Here is a 16740-nt window from a genome sequence, read left to right on the forward strand (position 1 = left end):
TTAATAGATAAAATCAAAATTGTATCAAAAAATTATCAAACAAAGAATCAATAGATTCTACAATCTCTATACAGATTTCTACAGATAATGGGTGATAATAAAAAAAATCTTCTTGTTCTCATTTGACTCTAATGTTTCCTTTCTTCCAACAGTTCCCAACGCAGACGACCGTATCCTTCTCGTTGAATTGGTAATCATCTAGAGTCATCAGATATGGTTTCTGCTGTCTATGTTTGATTATTACTACTGTGAAATCTTTAGATATTCATGTTTGACTTATAAATGTATGTGTGGCAAATGATTCACATTTGATATTGTTACTTGTATTATTTCAGTTGACCATCGTATCTGTGTAAAGCTTGCAACATGGTGAGCCTCGTTTACTATTTGAATGGGTTTTTTGGGTTACTTGAAATTTTTGATGACATAAATACGCTATTTCGAAGAAATATGTGATTAATTTTTGCATTCTGATTACTGTGATACATATAGTTTGAGAGTATTTTATGTATGTTTAAAGAATACTTTTATATATTGTAGCCGAAGCAAATCATGGAGATCAAGGATTTCCTCTTAACAGCGAGAAGGAAGGATGCAAAATGTGAGTACCTTAACTGTATGGAAGTTGGGCTACATTGAAGGTAATATTTCTGTATAGAGACGCATTTAAGTTGACTTAATGACGACTGGGTAATTTAGTAAAAGTCGGACGCCACCAATACGTAAAGATACAAATTAACATAGTGAAGATGACATTTTTGAAATGCATAGAGGCGGTATAGGGTCTAGGATTTTATGTTTAGCACCTGACTCCATCTATTATGTTTTCTTAAAGTTGGCAGGGCTTTGAAGTAAGAGGTGAACTTGGGTAAACATAGTTATATAACAGTTTTTTGATATATGTGTAACTCTATAGTTGATATTTTACAAATATTGAATGAAGGGAAAGGATGCCTATGGTGTCCTAATTTCATTTTGTAATGTTTTCTTGTTCTGTACGAGGATTTTGGAAAAGCAGTCGACATCAAAAACTTAAACATTCACATGCCATTTAAATTTTTTGTTCTAGAGCTTAATTTGGTTTGTGTCAGTATATAAAGTGAATCATTCTGTATGACAATAAGAAAAGTTGCAAGCATAGTGTAGATATGCTCACTATCCTTTATATATATATACGTCGTATGGCGACTAAAGGGGGTGGGAGCCGGGAGGTTGGAAATGATCCTATTTTTGTAATTCATTTTCTAAAAGACAGAACAGGAGCAGCTTCCAAGTAAAGAGTGCTCCTCCTCCTTGAAGGCTTAGGCTGGGATGTCTAAATGTGTGTGGATGTAACCAAGATAAGAAGGGAGGAGAGTTAAGTAGTGTGTTTTAGGAGAGAAATTTGGGTTTTCTCCCTCGTAAAAAAAAAAAAGGCAAAACAGGTGAAGGGTAAAGGTGGAAGAATGGTTTGGAAACGTTTTAGGACTGAAGGCAGTGATTGGTTAAAAGAAAAGAGCAAAGGAATGAGTAACACTACTACTAAATCAGAAGTATGTCATTGTAAGGAAGTTAATGTTGATTGATGTGGGTAAGACAAAGTGGATGGCAATAGACGAATGTTTATTAGTGCTTATGCTCCTGGTCTTAAGAAAGATCATGAAGAGCAAGTGTTTTGGAAGCAGCTGAGTGAGCATGTCAGCAGTTTTGCTGCAAGAGACTGGGTATTAATGTTGGGTTATTTGAGTGCAAAGATGAATAATGTGGCATTTTAGGGTATGATTAGGGGGGATAGGGTTTTCAGTATTATGAGTGGAAATAGTGAATAGCTTGCAGAGTTTTGTGCTGGGAAAGGACCGGTGATTGGGAGTACCCGATTTAAAAAGAGGGACATACACTCGGATATATGTGTGATGAAGAATGATGATCACTGGGCATTACTGGATTACGAATGTAGCCTTTTTGTCTTTTCCTAGCGCTATCTCATGGAGGGAAGGCGACGGGAATGGATGAAGGCAGCAAGTTTGAATAATGTACATGTATATATGTTCTTTCTTTTCTTTCTTTCAAACTATTCGCCATTTCCCGCATTAGCGAGGTAGCGTTAAGAACAGAGGACTGGGCCTTTGAGGGAATACCCTCACCTGGCCCAATTCTCTGTTCCTTCTTTTGGAAAAAAAAAAAAAAAAAAAAACGAGAGGGGAGGATTTCCAGCCCCCCGCTCCCTCCCCTTTTAGTCGCCTTCTACGACACGCAGGGAATACGTGGGAAGTATTCTTAATCCCCTATCCCCAGGGATATATGTATATGTGTGTATATATACGTATGTGTATGTTGAAATGTATATTTTTGTATATGTATGTGTGTGGGTGGTTGGGCCATTCTTCGTCTGTTTCCTTGCGCTACCTTGCTGACGCAGGAAACTGCAGTGTTTTATAATAAATGAATGAATATAGTTTCATTAAAAATAGGGGTGACTGTGTTACTGACTGGATGGTAAGGATATTGAGAGTATGTATGGTTCATGGTGAAGTGCTTGAGGATTGGCGGAATGCATGCGTAGTGCCATTGCACCAAGGCAAAGGGGATAAAGGTGAGTGTTCAAATTACAGAGGTATAGATTTGTTGTATTCCTGGGAAATTATATGGGAGGGTATTGATTGAAAGGGTATAGGGATGTACGGAGCATCAGATTGGGGAAGAGCAGTGTGGTTTCAGAAGTGGTAGAGGATGTGTGGATCTGGTTTCAGAAGTGGTAGAGGATGTGTGGATCAAGTGTTTGATTTGAAGAATGTTTGTGAGAAATACTTAGAAAAACAAATGGATTTGTATGTAGCATTTATGGATCTGGAGAAGGCATATGATAGAGTTGATAGAGATGCTTTGTGGAAGGTATTAAGAGTATATGGTGTGGGAGGTAAGTGCTAAAAGCATTGAAAAGTTTTTATCAAGGATGTAAGGCATGTGTACGAGTAGGAAGAGAGGAAAGAGATCGGTTCTCAGTGAATGTCTGTTTGTGGCAGGGGTGTGTGATGTCTCCATGGTTGTTTAATTTGTTTATGGATGGGGTTGTTAGGGAGGTGAATGCAAGTTTTGGAGAGAGGGGCGAGTATGCAGCCTGTTGTGGATGAGAGGGCTTGGGAAGTGAGTCAGTTGTTTGCCTGTGATACAGCACTGGTGGCTGATTCAGGTAAGAAACTGCAGAAGTTGGTGACTGAGTATGGTAAAGTGTGTGAAAGAAGAAAGTCGAGAGTAAATGTAAGAGGAAGGTAATTAGGTACAGTAGGGTTGAGGGACAAGTTCATTGGGAGGTAAGTTTGAATGGAGAAAAACTGGAGGAAGTGAAGTGTTTTAGATATCTGGGAGTGGATGGAACCATGGAAGTGGAAGAGAGTCACAGGATTAGGGAGGGGAGTTGAAGGTTCTGGGAGCGTTGAAGAATGTATGGAAGGCAAGAAGGTTATCTGGGAGAGCAAAATGGTCATGTTTGAACTAATAATGGTTCCAACAATGTTATAAGGGTGCAAGACATGGGCTGTAGATAGGGTTGTGGGAGAAGGGTGGATGTGTTGGAAATGAAATGTTTGAGGACAATATGTGGTGCGAGGTGATTTGATCAGGTAAGTAATGAAAAGGTAAGAGGGATGTGTGGTAATAAAAAGAGTATGGTTTAGAGAGCAGAAGAGGGTGTATTGAAATGGTTTGGTCTTATGGAGAGAATGGGAGGAAAGATTGACAAAGAAAATATATGTGGCATAAGTACAGGGAACGAGGAGAAGTGGGAGACCAAATTGAAGGTGGAAGGATGGAGTGAAAAAGATTTTGAGCGATCGGGGCCTGAACATACAGGAGGGTGAAAGGCGTGCAAGGAATAGAGTGAATTAGAACGATGTGGTATACCGGGGTCAATGTGGTGTTAATGGATTGAACTAGGGCATGTGAAACGTCTGGGGTAAACCATGGAAAGTTTTGTGGGTCATGGATGTGGAAAGGGAACTGTAGTTTCGGTGCATTACACATGACAGCTAGAGAATGAGTGTGAACGAATGTGACCTTTGTTGTCTTTTCCTAGTGCTGCCTCGTGTGTGGGGGGAGAGGGGTGCCATTTCATGTGTGGCGGGGTGGCGATGGGATTGGATGAAAGCAGTATGAATATATACATGTTTATATGTCTGTGTATGTATATATATGTATACATTGAAATGTATAGGTATGTATATGTGCATGTATGGGTGTTTATGTATATACATGTGCATATGGGTGGGTTGGACCATTCTTTCCTCTGTTTCCTTGCACTACCTTGCTAACACTGGAGACAGTGACTAGATATGATAATAAAGAAATTAATAATATATATGGATGAAGTGGTCAGAGAAATTAAAGCAAAACTAGGGAAAAGGGGTGCAGATATGGAGTGTGGTATTGAGATATGGTGGCTAGCGGCAAGCTTGTTTGCGAATGGTACTGTGTTGCTTGCTGAGAGTGAAGAGTTGTAGAAGGTTGTAAGTGTGCTTTATGATGTGTGTAAGAGGAGGAGATTGAAAGTAATTGCAAGTAAAGTCATTGTATTAGAAAGGTAAGGGAGTGAAAGTGTAGATTTTGTAAAACCATAAAGATTGAAGTTATTCTACTCTATTGTGCTCTGGATATGGGGTGAAAAGGACTGGAAAAGGTAAGGAAATTTAAGTATTTGGGAGCTATCTTGGGTAAGTGTGGTGGTATGGAAGGAGAGATGAGGGAGAGAGCAATACAGGATAGAAGAGTCATTGGGTTCCTTCATAGAATAAAGAAGGATAGAATTGTATGAAAGTGAAGAGAGGATTAAGGAACAGCATAGTCCTCCCAACCCTATGCAGCTGAAACATAGACGTGGAGTGAGGCACAAGCAGTACAGGGTAGAAGAGTCATTAGGTCCCTTAATAGAATAATGAAGGTAGAGTTGTCTGAAAGTGAAGAGAGGATTAAGGGACAGCATATTCCTCCCAACCCTGACCTGTGCAGCTGAAACATGGACATGGAATTAGGCACAGAGGTCAAGAATTCAGGCTGTGGAAATAAGTTATTTTTAGAAGAGCTTGTGGTGTGACTAAATGGAATGAAGAAGGAAATGAAAGGGTGTATGAGAGATGTGGTATGACAAGAGATGCAAAGGGAATGAATTGTGGAGTGGTTAAATGGGTGAGACCTAATACTTTGAGGTGGTTTGGGCATATGAAAGGAATGCTAGACTGGGAGTTTATAAGGGGAGTGTATGATAGTACAATTAAGGGGTTGGTGTGAGTGGAAGACCACCTGTGACATGGACAAATAGGGTGGAGGAATACTGGAGGGAGAGAAACAGGAGAAATGCGTGGAATGGTGTATATGAGGGAGGCATATAAGGCATGGGATAAGTGGAGATGCTTTTGCTGTGGCCACCCCTTGATAGGAGTTCCCGGATGGAATGGGTGTCAGAGATGTAGATAGATAGTATGTGGTGTGAGATGAAATGTTTGATGGCAATGTATGTTGTTAGGTGGTTTGATCTAGTAAATAAGAAAAGAGATAGAGATAGGTGTGATGATGGAAAGAGTTTGGTTGAGAGAGCTTAAGAGCTTGTGCTGAAATGGTTTATATGTTTGGAGAGAATGAGGAGAAATTAACAGAGAGAATATGTGTATTAGAATTGAAGGGGAGACCAAATTGGAAATGGAAGGATGGAGTAAAGGTTTTTAAGGTATTTAGGGCTTAAAACATACATGCATCGGGTAGAGTCAATTAGAAGCAGTGCCCTGTCATTGGACTGATTCAGGTCATATGAAACTCTGAAAGGTCTGTGGGTCCTGGTTGTAGATGGGTGAGGGGAAGGGGCTCTTGTCTCTTCCTGTGTTACCCTGCAGATAAGGGAAGACGAGTAAGTTTGAAAAGAAAAACCTTTCTGTATAACCATGTGGCTCATCTTTTAACCCTTTCAGGAACCTTAATCATTCTTTTCAAGAATTTTCTCATTTCTAATCCTCTTCCATTAATGATGTAATTTCTCATGATCTATTCACATGGCTGTTTTTTTTTTTTTTTTTAGATAAAGATTTCTCCTAAAATAGATGATTTATTGGAAACGGATGTAAGTTATGTTTGTTTTTAGATTAGTACATTATGATGTATACAGTTGACGGTTTTTAACGATAGTCTTTTTCAGCTGTCAAGATTAAGAAGAATCCTGACAATGTTAAGTTTAAGGTTCGTTGCTCCAAATATCTGTATACGTTGGTGATCCATGACCGAGAGAAGGCAGAAAAACTGAAACAATCCCTTCCACCAGGTGAGTTTTTTCAGTACATGTGATTAAAGGAGCTATATCTGTCTTAGGGAGTAGTTGGTAGGCAAGCACTGACCAGGGAGGTATATTGTGCTGCTTGCATGTGCATCGGGAAGGTTAGTGATGGCTGCATAGTGAGTCAGCACTTTAATGATTGTTAAAGTTCTCTCCTCTGACCAAGGTCGATGACTTTTCTTTATGACTCGCCCATAGTTGGACTGCTGACATCCTGTCCACAGGAGACTTTCATACCATCCAACAGTTGGCCTTCCTACACATCCCATAAAACATTCCTCTCAACTGCATGCAGCTCCTTACCTTTTGCTAGATACTTTTCCACTGTCATTTTCACCACAAATATCGGATCTGCTCCTCCCCAACCTTTCCTTAAACCCTTTAGCTTCTCACTTATTCTGCATTCATTAAGTTTCATCACTGTCAATCATCACTTTCATACACTTTTCTAGATACACTCAACATACTTATTTCTTTAAAATTGCTACATAAGCTACATAAAGCTTTAGCACCTTTTCCTTTGAATAAAGGAACACTAATAGCTTTCACCCATTCCTGAGGCACAACCTTATGATTGTTTCCATGTTAAATTACATAGAAAATGCATCCACTCTTATAACACTTTCTCCTCCATATTTCCGCATTTCAGCCATTATCTCGTGCACTCCAGGTGCTTTTCCTACCTTCAGCCTCATTATGACCCTTTTTATCACCCATCTTGATAAAGGCCCCTGCATTTGTATCCCCTTTCTTCCATCCTCCATACCCATGCATGTAACAACTGCTGGCTGACCCTTACCCATATTCATCAGTTCTTCAAAATACCATTTCTTTCTCCCTTTCACTTCTTCCTTTTGATTTATTGACTCCACATTTTTTTTTTTTTTTTTTTTTTTTTTTTTGTCTCCCGCGTTTGCGAGGTAGCGCAAGGAAACAGACGAAAGAAATGGCCCAACCCACCCCCATACACATGTATATACATACATGTCCACACACGCAAATTATACATACCTACACAGCTTTCCATGGTTTACCCCAGACGCTTCACATGCCCTGATTCAATCCACTGACAGCACGTCAACCCCGGTATACCACATCGATCCAATTCACTCTCTTCCTTGCCCTCCTTTCACCCTCCTGCATGTTCAGGCCCCGATCACACAAAATCTTTTTCACTCCATCTTTCCACCTCCAATTTGGTCTCCCACTTCTCCTCGTTCCCTCCACCTCCGACACATATATCCTCTTGGTCAATCTTTCCTCACTCATTCTCTCCATGTGCCCAAACCATTTCAAAACACCCTCTTCTGCTCTCTCAACCATACTCTTTTTATTTCCACACATCTCTCTTACCCTTACGTTACTTACTCGATCAAACCACCTCACACCACACATTGTCCTCAAACATCTCATTTCCAGCACATCCACCCTCCTGCGCACAACTCTATCCATAGCCCACACCTCGCAACCATACAACATTGTTGGAACCACTATTCCTTCAAACATATCCATTTTTGCTTTCCGAGATAATGTTCTCGACTTCCACACATTCTTCAAGGCTCCCAGGATTTTCGCCCCCTCCCCCACCCTATGATCCACTTCCGCTTCCATAGTTCCATCCGCTGCCAGGTCCACTCCCAGATATCTAAAACACTTTACTTCCTCCAGTTTTTCTCCATTCAAACTTACCTCCCAATTGACTTGACCCTGAACCCTACTGTACCTAATAACCTTGCTCTTATTCGCATTTACTCTTAACTTTCTTCTTTCACACACTTTACCAAACTCAGTCACCAGCTTCTGCAGTTTCTCACATGAATCAGCCACCAGCGCTGTATCATCAGCGAACAACAACTGACTCACTTCCCAAGCTCTCTCATCCCCAACAGACTTCATACTTGCCCCTCTTTCCAAAACTCTTGCATTCACCTCCCTAACAACCCCATCCATAAACAAATTAAACAACCATGGAGACATCACACACCCCTGCCGCAAACCTACATTCACTGAGAACCAATCACTTTCCTCTCTTCCTACACGTACACATGCCTTACATCCTCGATAAAAACTTTTCACTGCTTCTAACAACTTGCCTCCCACACCATATATTCTTAATACCTTCCACAGAGCATCTCTATCAACTCTATCATATGCCTTCTCCAGATCCATAAATGCTACATACAAATCCATTTTCTTTTCTAAGTATTTCTCACATACATTCTTCAAAGCAAACACCTTATCCACACATCCTCTACCGCTTCTGAAACCACACTGCTCTTCCCCAATCTGATGCTCAATCTGACTCCACATATACCTGTGGATAATCTTTTGCTGAAGAAAAAGACATTCTGAAGATAAGTTCCATTCTCAATTACGCCATGCAATTCCCATTTACCAACTAGCACCAATTTCATCATATCTCTCTCGCTTTTATGATACTTTTTACAACCTACATTCTCGCAAAACCATTTATACATTTATTCAAATATCTCCAGAAACACTTCATTTCATCCTTACCTCCCATTTTTCATATTCACTGGTGCATGTATGTACACATACCAGTGCATGCTTCACAGTTCCATTCTTTCCTTTTACTCACACTATTCTTGAATCATTCCATCCAGGCTCTGTAGCACCCTTCCATACTTTTGGTGATAGCACAACAGCACATCTTTCCCTCCTCCCTGATGATCTTCATCAGTTCCTGTCCGTATCACTCCTTCCACACCCTCCCATTACTTACATTCATCATTTCCATTTTCACTCCATACTTCCTACCCAAGGTTATGGGTTTCCTCAGTCTGCCGCACATCCAAACCTTTACTTTTTAATATTCCCACAAGCTTCCTCCTTTTACTCTCACCAGTTATCCCATTTGCATTGTGAAATCACCCTCAATTGCCTGTCCTATACTCTCATGCATGACAGGTAGATTCCACTGCCAATTCTTATCCTTTTGTGCCTCACCCTTGGTAGAGGGCAACTCCAATGCAGTGTATCCCAGGGACAGTAGGGCTCCCAGATTATCCAAAAACTTAAACCTCAAACCTCTCATCTCTTCCATCCTAAAGGGTGTATTAACAAGGTCATCACAAGAAGGTGGGGTGAGACTTGGCTACTTGAGTTAACTAGTGTATCCCCTTGTCACTGAAATTCAGAACTTTTTCCCAGTTTTGAGCCTGTACCATAGTAGCAGCACCTCTTAATTTATTGGTTACATTACTGCTGCTTCACAAAGTCTTTCATGTGAATTTTTTTAATTGCTGAAGTTTGACATTTATAATGATAATTATGTACATCTTGTTGGCTTAATTGTTTGATAAGTTTCAGTGAGGCTGGATCCATCTGGAGTATTTAGTACAGATTTTATTGATCAATGAAACATTTTTTTTTTTCTGTTTCTTTCTGTACTAATTATTTTCTCTCATTTCAGGTTTACAAGTCAAGGAGTCAAAGTAGGCTATGTAAAGAAAAGAATAAAGGGGGAAAATGTAATGGGTTTGATTTTCTTTCTTGCTTTAATTGATGTAATGAGACCACTCAACTGTAATACCATCATTCTAGGCTATGTCACACTTCATCTTTGGCAACACTTTCACCACCTCTTCTCTTTTCACCAAACCACCTTCCATGACTCCATCACTTCACATACCTCCACTTCCAGAGCATCTCATCCTCCATACTATCATTGAAAATGTTTTAAAGACCCTTCAGATATTCACTCCATCTCCACCTTGTTTCTTCTTGTTACCTCTTCCCAAAAACCATATTTAATCACTCCATTCTTCCTTTTCCATTTCAGTCTCCCCTTTCTTGTCCCCTTTACTTCTGACACATATATCCTTTTCATCAACTGTTTACTCATTCTGTTCTTATTTCTAGTCCATTTCAATACACCGTCTTCGGCTCTTAACCATACAGTTCTTGTCCCCACACGTTTCTTGTACCCTGTTATTACTTACTTGATCATCTTGCCTCATGCTACAAATTTTCCTCTAACATTTTGTTTCTACCATATCCACCCTCCTCCATATATTTTCATCTATAGTGCGTGCCCTACAACCATTCAGTATTGTTGGTACTACTTTACCCTCAAGTTTATCAATATTTGCCCTCCCAGATAACAGCTTCACTTTCCACACTTTCTCAGTGATCTTAGAACCATTACCTCTCACCCATCTTATGACTTGATTTTGCTTCTGTGGTTACATTTGCTATCATGTCCTCTCTTAGGTATGTAATGCACTCCATATCCACCAAGTTTTCTCCATTCATTCTCACGCTGCAACTAAAGTGTCTTTTGGCTGTTAAACATACCTTTCACCTTTCATACACTGTCCCAGACTCATATGCCAACTTCTGCAGTTTCTCACTTGAATCTGTCACAAGTGCCAAGTCATGAGTAAACAATGTATGACTTGCTTGCTCTACAGACTGCATATCCATCCCTCCCCTCAAGACCCTTGCATTTACTTCTCTCACCACACCATCCTTGAACTTAGCAGTGACATCACACAACCCTGCTTTCACCTGGAACCACTCACCCTCCTTTCTACCTACTGGCACACATGCTTTACTGCATTGATAAAAATTCCTTGCTGCTTCTTGTAGCTTCCCTCCCAAACCATATATTCATAACACATTCCGCAAAGCATCTCTTATTCATTCTATCACATGCTTTCTCCAGATCCATAAAAGCCACACAAATCCTTGTATGATATATATCAACTGTCATTTGTCCTGTGTTCGTGCAGGAATGTCAGCTTTTCCACTGGAGTAATCAGTTACCCCAAAATATATTTGGAGGTCATTTTAAGAAGCTCCATCTTTAACTGTATACTTTCCTATGGAAGATTGACCAGAGGAAGAGGCCACTGGGTCATTGGCTGAGCCAAGAACTGCAGGGTCATGATCTAGCTCAGAACTTTTGTCTGTGCTAAATGACCCACATGGTGATGAGTCTCTTGGCAGTGAAGAACTATAAGGTGATAATGATTGCAAAGTGATAACCTGGAGATTTCAGAAGAACATGGGGAGCTGTGAGATATATCTGAGGATGTCTTGGCATAGAAACTCATGAAGTGGTGGGGTCCAACTTTGGACAGTGGTCACTTGAGCCTAATGATGATGAGGGGGATTGCTGGCCTTTGACTCTCTGATCATTCTTCAGTAACCATTGGAGATAGCTCTTGTGCCTCATAGTCTGTAGCTTGAATCTTATCCTGTGGAGCATGACCTCTTCAAGGAGAATGTTTTTACTCTGCTTCCTTCATGAAATTCTTTTTGGCTAAACCTGGCTAAAAACCTCTGCTTTTTTAGTTTTTAACCCAAGGTAAATGCTTAATTAGAATCTACAGCATCTTTTATAACCATTTAACACAAAGCACAGGATATAAATCAAGCTGTGATCTGAACTATCATGCTATTACAGGTACTACAAATTAATTGTCTAATTTACAGTCCAGTGACAGCCATGTTGTCCCTCATATTTTGGGTTGCGACTCGTTCAATTTTTTTTCCCAATTTTTCTAAATATTTTCATATTTATATGTAATGTTCATTTACCGATACATACTCATTAATACGATGCAATGGAGGAGAAATACTCTAAAATTGACTTCATTTAACAGCTTAATTGTCATTAAGAGGACTAAACGTTTTAACACCATATTTGTATTCAGCTTGAAAAATACTTTATAGTGAGTTTATAAAGGATTTTTTTTTGAGAAAAATATCAAAAATTGAAGGTAATAAATAGTTCAGGGCATTTTTTGGCACCAGAAACATTTTGTTTCAAAATTGAAAGATAAGATATTCAAACACTTCTTGAAATAAATAATTATGAAAAATATATCAATGCTATCAGTTACCGATAAATGCCCAGGAAATACGATGCAGAGCAGGATATATTTTAAAATTTTACTTCATCATAAATGAATGTCATAAAGACGACTAAGCGTTATTTTAACACCAGATTTGTATTTAGCATGAAAAATAAATCACGAGTTTTTAAAGGAAATATATTTTCCTGAGTTAATGCCAAAAATTGAAAGTAATAGTTCAGGGTATCTTTTGGCAACTAAAACTTTTTATTTCACAGTTGAAAGATAAGATATTCAAACATCTGTACTTGAAATAATCAAGAAAAATATATCAATGCAAAGGAACAAATATTCTAAAACTAACTACATTCAAAAGCTCAATTAGGTGTAAAGAAGAGAACATAATGTTTTAATACCCGATTTGTATTCAGCATAAAAATTACTTCCAATAATGAGTTTTTAAAGGAAATCTTATTTCCTGAGAAAAATACCAAAAATTGAAGGTAAAGTTATGGTGCATATCTAGGGTAGGACAGGTAGGACCCTGGGCGCAGCTCAACAGGTTTGTTTTTTGACATATGTTACCCGATTGACATTTTTAACGGTTTGGTTTTGTGATAAAAAAGCAACACCTTTTTTTTTTAACTTTTTTTTAACTGTAGTAATATTTTGCTATTATCAATTGCATTACCGCTTCTACGTTATAATTTTGATCAAATAAGTCTGCCTTTAAGAGTTTATATGAATTCAAGTGTGGCTTAACTCTTCAACAGTTTATGATTACACTGTGTATATTTTTATATACATGTACTGTATGTACATTTTTAATCAAGCCAGGGGTGCAATTTCAGTGCTTGCCATAGGCGCTGTTTACCCTAGATATGCCCCTGAACAGTATACAGTATTGATCTTCGTCCATTAAATATAAGGTAGTCGAAAATAAATGAATTATTACAAAGTACGCAATATAAATATATATATATATATAAAGTGTGTGAAAGAAGAAAGTTAAGAGTAAATGTGAATAAGAGCAAGGTTATTAGGTACAGTAGGGTTGAGGGTCAAGTCAGTTGGGAGGTAAGTTTGAATGGAGAAAAACTGGAGGAAGTAAAGTGTTTTAGATATCTGGGAGTGGATCTGGCAGCGGATGGAACCATGGAAGCGGAAGTGGATCATAGGGTGGGGGAGGGGGCGAAAATTCTGGGAGCCTTGAAGAATGTGTGGAAGTCGAGAACATTATCTCGGAAAGCAAAAATGGGTATGTTTGAAGGAATAGTGGGTCTAACAATGTTGTATGGTTGCGAGGCGTGGGCTATGGATAGAGTTGTGCGCAGGAGGGTGGATGTGCTGGAAATGAGATGTTTGAGGACAATATGTGGTGTGAGGTGGTTTGATCGAGTAAGTAATGTAAGGCTAATAGAGATGTGTGGAAATAGAAAGAGCGTGGTTGAGAGAGCAGAAGAGGGTGTTTTGAAATGGTTTGGGCACACGGAGAGATGAGTGAGGAAAGATTGACCAAGAGGATATATGTGTCGGAGGTGGAGGGAACGAGGAGAAGTGGGAGACCAAATTGGAGGTGGAAAGATGGAGTGAAAAAGATTTTGAGTGATCGGGGCCTGAACATGCAGGAGGGTGAAAGGCGGGCAAGGAATAGAGTGAATTGGATCGATGTGGTATACCGGGGTCGACGTGCTGTCAATGGATTGAATCAGGGCATGTGAAGCGTCTAGGGTAAACCATGGAAAGTTGTGTGGGGCCTGGATGTGGAAAGGGAGCTGTGGTTTCGGGCATTATTGCATGACAGCTAGAGACTGAGTGTGAACGAATGGGGCCTTTGTTGTCTTTTCCTAGCGCTACCTCGCACACATGAGGGGGGCGGGGGGATGTTATTCCATGTGTGGCGAGGTGGCGATGGGAATGAATAAGGGCAGACAGTGTGAATTGTGTGCATGTGTATATACGTGTCTGTGTGTGTATATATATGTGTACGTTGAGATGTATAGGTATGTATATTTGCGTGTGTGGACGTGTATGTATATACATGTGTATGGGGGTGGGTTGGGCCATTTCTTTCGTCTGTTTCGTTGCGCTACCTCGCTAACGCGGGAGACAGCGACAAAAAAAAAAGATATATATATATATATATATATATATATATATATATATATATATATATATATATATCCTTGTAAATTCTGAAATTGATCTGAATGGTCGCTAGAACCTTCACCACTTAGATAACTGGTACTACCCGCTGGGTCTTGTGAACAGCGTGCAAGTACCTGGAACCAGTTATCGGTGCTACAGGTCCCTGAGGAGTTTGGACAGGTGAAACTGTAACGAGTACACTATGCAATATTGCTGTTTAGACTTGCAGGACTGGATTATATTGTAGGTGCTGCAATACCTCCTGCAGGATAGGGTTATATTGTAGGTGCTACATTACCCCCTACAGGACGGTTATGTCGTAGGTGCTACATTACCTCCTGCAGGACTGGCTTAAATAGTAGGTGCTACAATACCTCTTGCGGGACTAGGTCATATTGTAGGTGTTACAATACTTCCTTTAGGACTGGAATATATTGTAGGTGCTACAATACCTCCTGCAGGACTGGAATACATGGTAGGTGCTACAATACCTCCTGCCGGACTGGGATACATGGTAGGTACTACAGTGCCTCCTGCAGGACTGGGATACATGGTAGGTGCTGCAGTACCTCCTGCAGGACTAGGATACATGGTAGGTGCTACAGTACTTCCTGCAGGACTGGGATACATGGTAAGTGCTACAGTACCTCCTGCAAGACTGGATACATGGTAAAAGCTACAGTACCTCCTGCAAGACTGGGATACATTGTAGGTGCTACAGTACCTCCTGCAGGACTGGGATACATGGTAGGTGATACATTACTTCCTGCAAGACTGGGATACATGGTAGGTGCTACAGTACCTCCTGCAGGACTGGTATACACGGTAGGTGCTACAGTCCCTCCTGCATGACTGGGATACATGGTAGGTGCTACAGTGCCTCCTGCAGGACTGGGATACATGGTAGGTGCTACAGTACCTCCTGCAGGACTGGGATACATGGTAGGTGCTAAAGTACCTCCTACAAGACTGGGATACTTGGTAGGTGCTACAGTACCTCCTGCAGGACTGGGATTCATGGTAGGTGCTACAGTACATCCTGCAGGACTGGGATACATGGTAGGTGCTACAGTACATCCTGCAGGACTGGGATACATGGTAGGTGCTACAGTACCTCCAGCAAGATTGGGATACATGGTAGGTGCTACAGTCCCTCCTCCAGGACTGGGATACATGGTAGGTGCTACAGTACCTCCTTCAGGACTGGGATACATGGTAGGTGCTACAGTACCTCCTTCGGGACTGGGATACATGGTAGGTGCTACAGTGCCTCCTGCAAGACTGGGATACATGGTAGGTGCTACAGTCCCTCCTGCAAGACTGGGATACATGGTAGGCGCTACAGTACCTCCTGCAGGACTGGGATACATGATAGGTGCTACAGTACCTCCTTCAGGACTGGGATACATGGTAGGTGCTACAGTACCTCTTGCAAGACTGGGATACATGGTAGGTGCTACAGTCCCTCCTGCAAGACTGGGATACATGGTAGGTGCTACAGTACCTCCTGCAAGTTGGGGATACATGGTAGGTGCTACAGCGCCTCCTGCAGGACTGGGATACATGGTAGGTGCTACAGTACCTCCTGCAGGACTGGGATACATGGGAGGTGCTACAGTGCCTCCTGCAGGATTCGGATACATGGTAGGTGCTACAGTCTCTCCTGCAGGAATGGGATAAATGGTAGGTGCTACAGTACCTCCTGCAGGACTTGGATACATGGTAGGTGCTACAGTGCCTCCTGCAGGACTGGGATACATTCTAGGTGCTACAGTACCTCCTGCAGGACTGGGATACATGGGAGGTGCTACAGTGCCTCCTGCAGGATTCGGATACATGGTAGGTGCTACAGTCTCTCCTGCAGGACTGAGATACATTCTAGGTGCTACAGTACCTCCTGCAGGACTGGGATACATGGTAGGTGCTACAGTGCCTCCTGCAGGACTGAGATACATTCTAGGTGCTACAGTACCTCCTGCAGGACTGGGATACATGGTAGGTGCTACAGTACCTCCTGCAGGACTGGGATACATGGTAGGTGCTACAGTACCTCCTGCAGGACTGGGATACATGGTAGGTGCTACAGTCCCTCCTGCAAGACTGGGATACATGGTAGGTGCTACAGTACCTCCTGCAAGACTGGGATACATGGTAGGTGCTACAGTACTTCCTGCAAGACTGGGATACATGGTAGGTGCTACAGTACCTCCTGCAGGACTGGGATACATGGTAGGTGCTACAGTACCTCCTGCAGGACTGGGATACATGGTAGGTGCTACAGTCCCTCCTGCAAGACTGGGATACATGGTAGGTGCTACAGTACCTCCTGCAGGACTGGGATACATGGTAGGTGCTACAGTACCTCCTGCAGGACTGGGATACATGGTAGGTGCTACAGTACCTCCTGCAGGACTGGGATACATAGTAGGTGCTACAGTACCTCCTGCAAGACTGGGATACATGGTAGGTGCTACAGTA

General features: G+C 41.2%; 1 long non-coding RNA gene across 1 annotated transcript; it reads left to right on the plus strand.

Moving 5' to 3' along the window:
- Window positions 1-127: 127 nt before the first annotated feature.
- On the plus strand, window positions 128-6258 carry LOC139760763 (uncharacterized). Its single transcript, XR_011715399.1, has 4 exons — window positions 128-190; window positions 336-369; window positions 541-601; window positions 6148-6258. It is a non-coding gene; the product is annotated as an uncharacterized lncRNA (long non-coding RNA).
- Window positions 6259-16740: the final 10482 nt, after the last annotated feature.

This window comes from Panulirus ornatus, chromosome 38 (genome assembly GCF_036320965.1).
Source record: "Panulirus ornatus isolate Po-2019 chromosome 38, ASM3632096v1, whole genome shotgun sequence".
Lineage (NCBI taxonomy): Eukaryota > Metazoa > Arthropoda > Malacostraca > Decapoda > Palinuridae > Panulirus > Panulirus ornatus.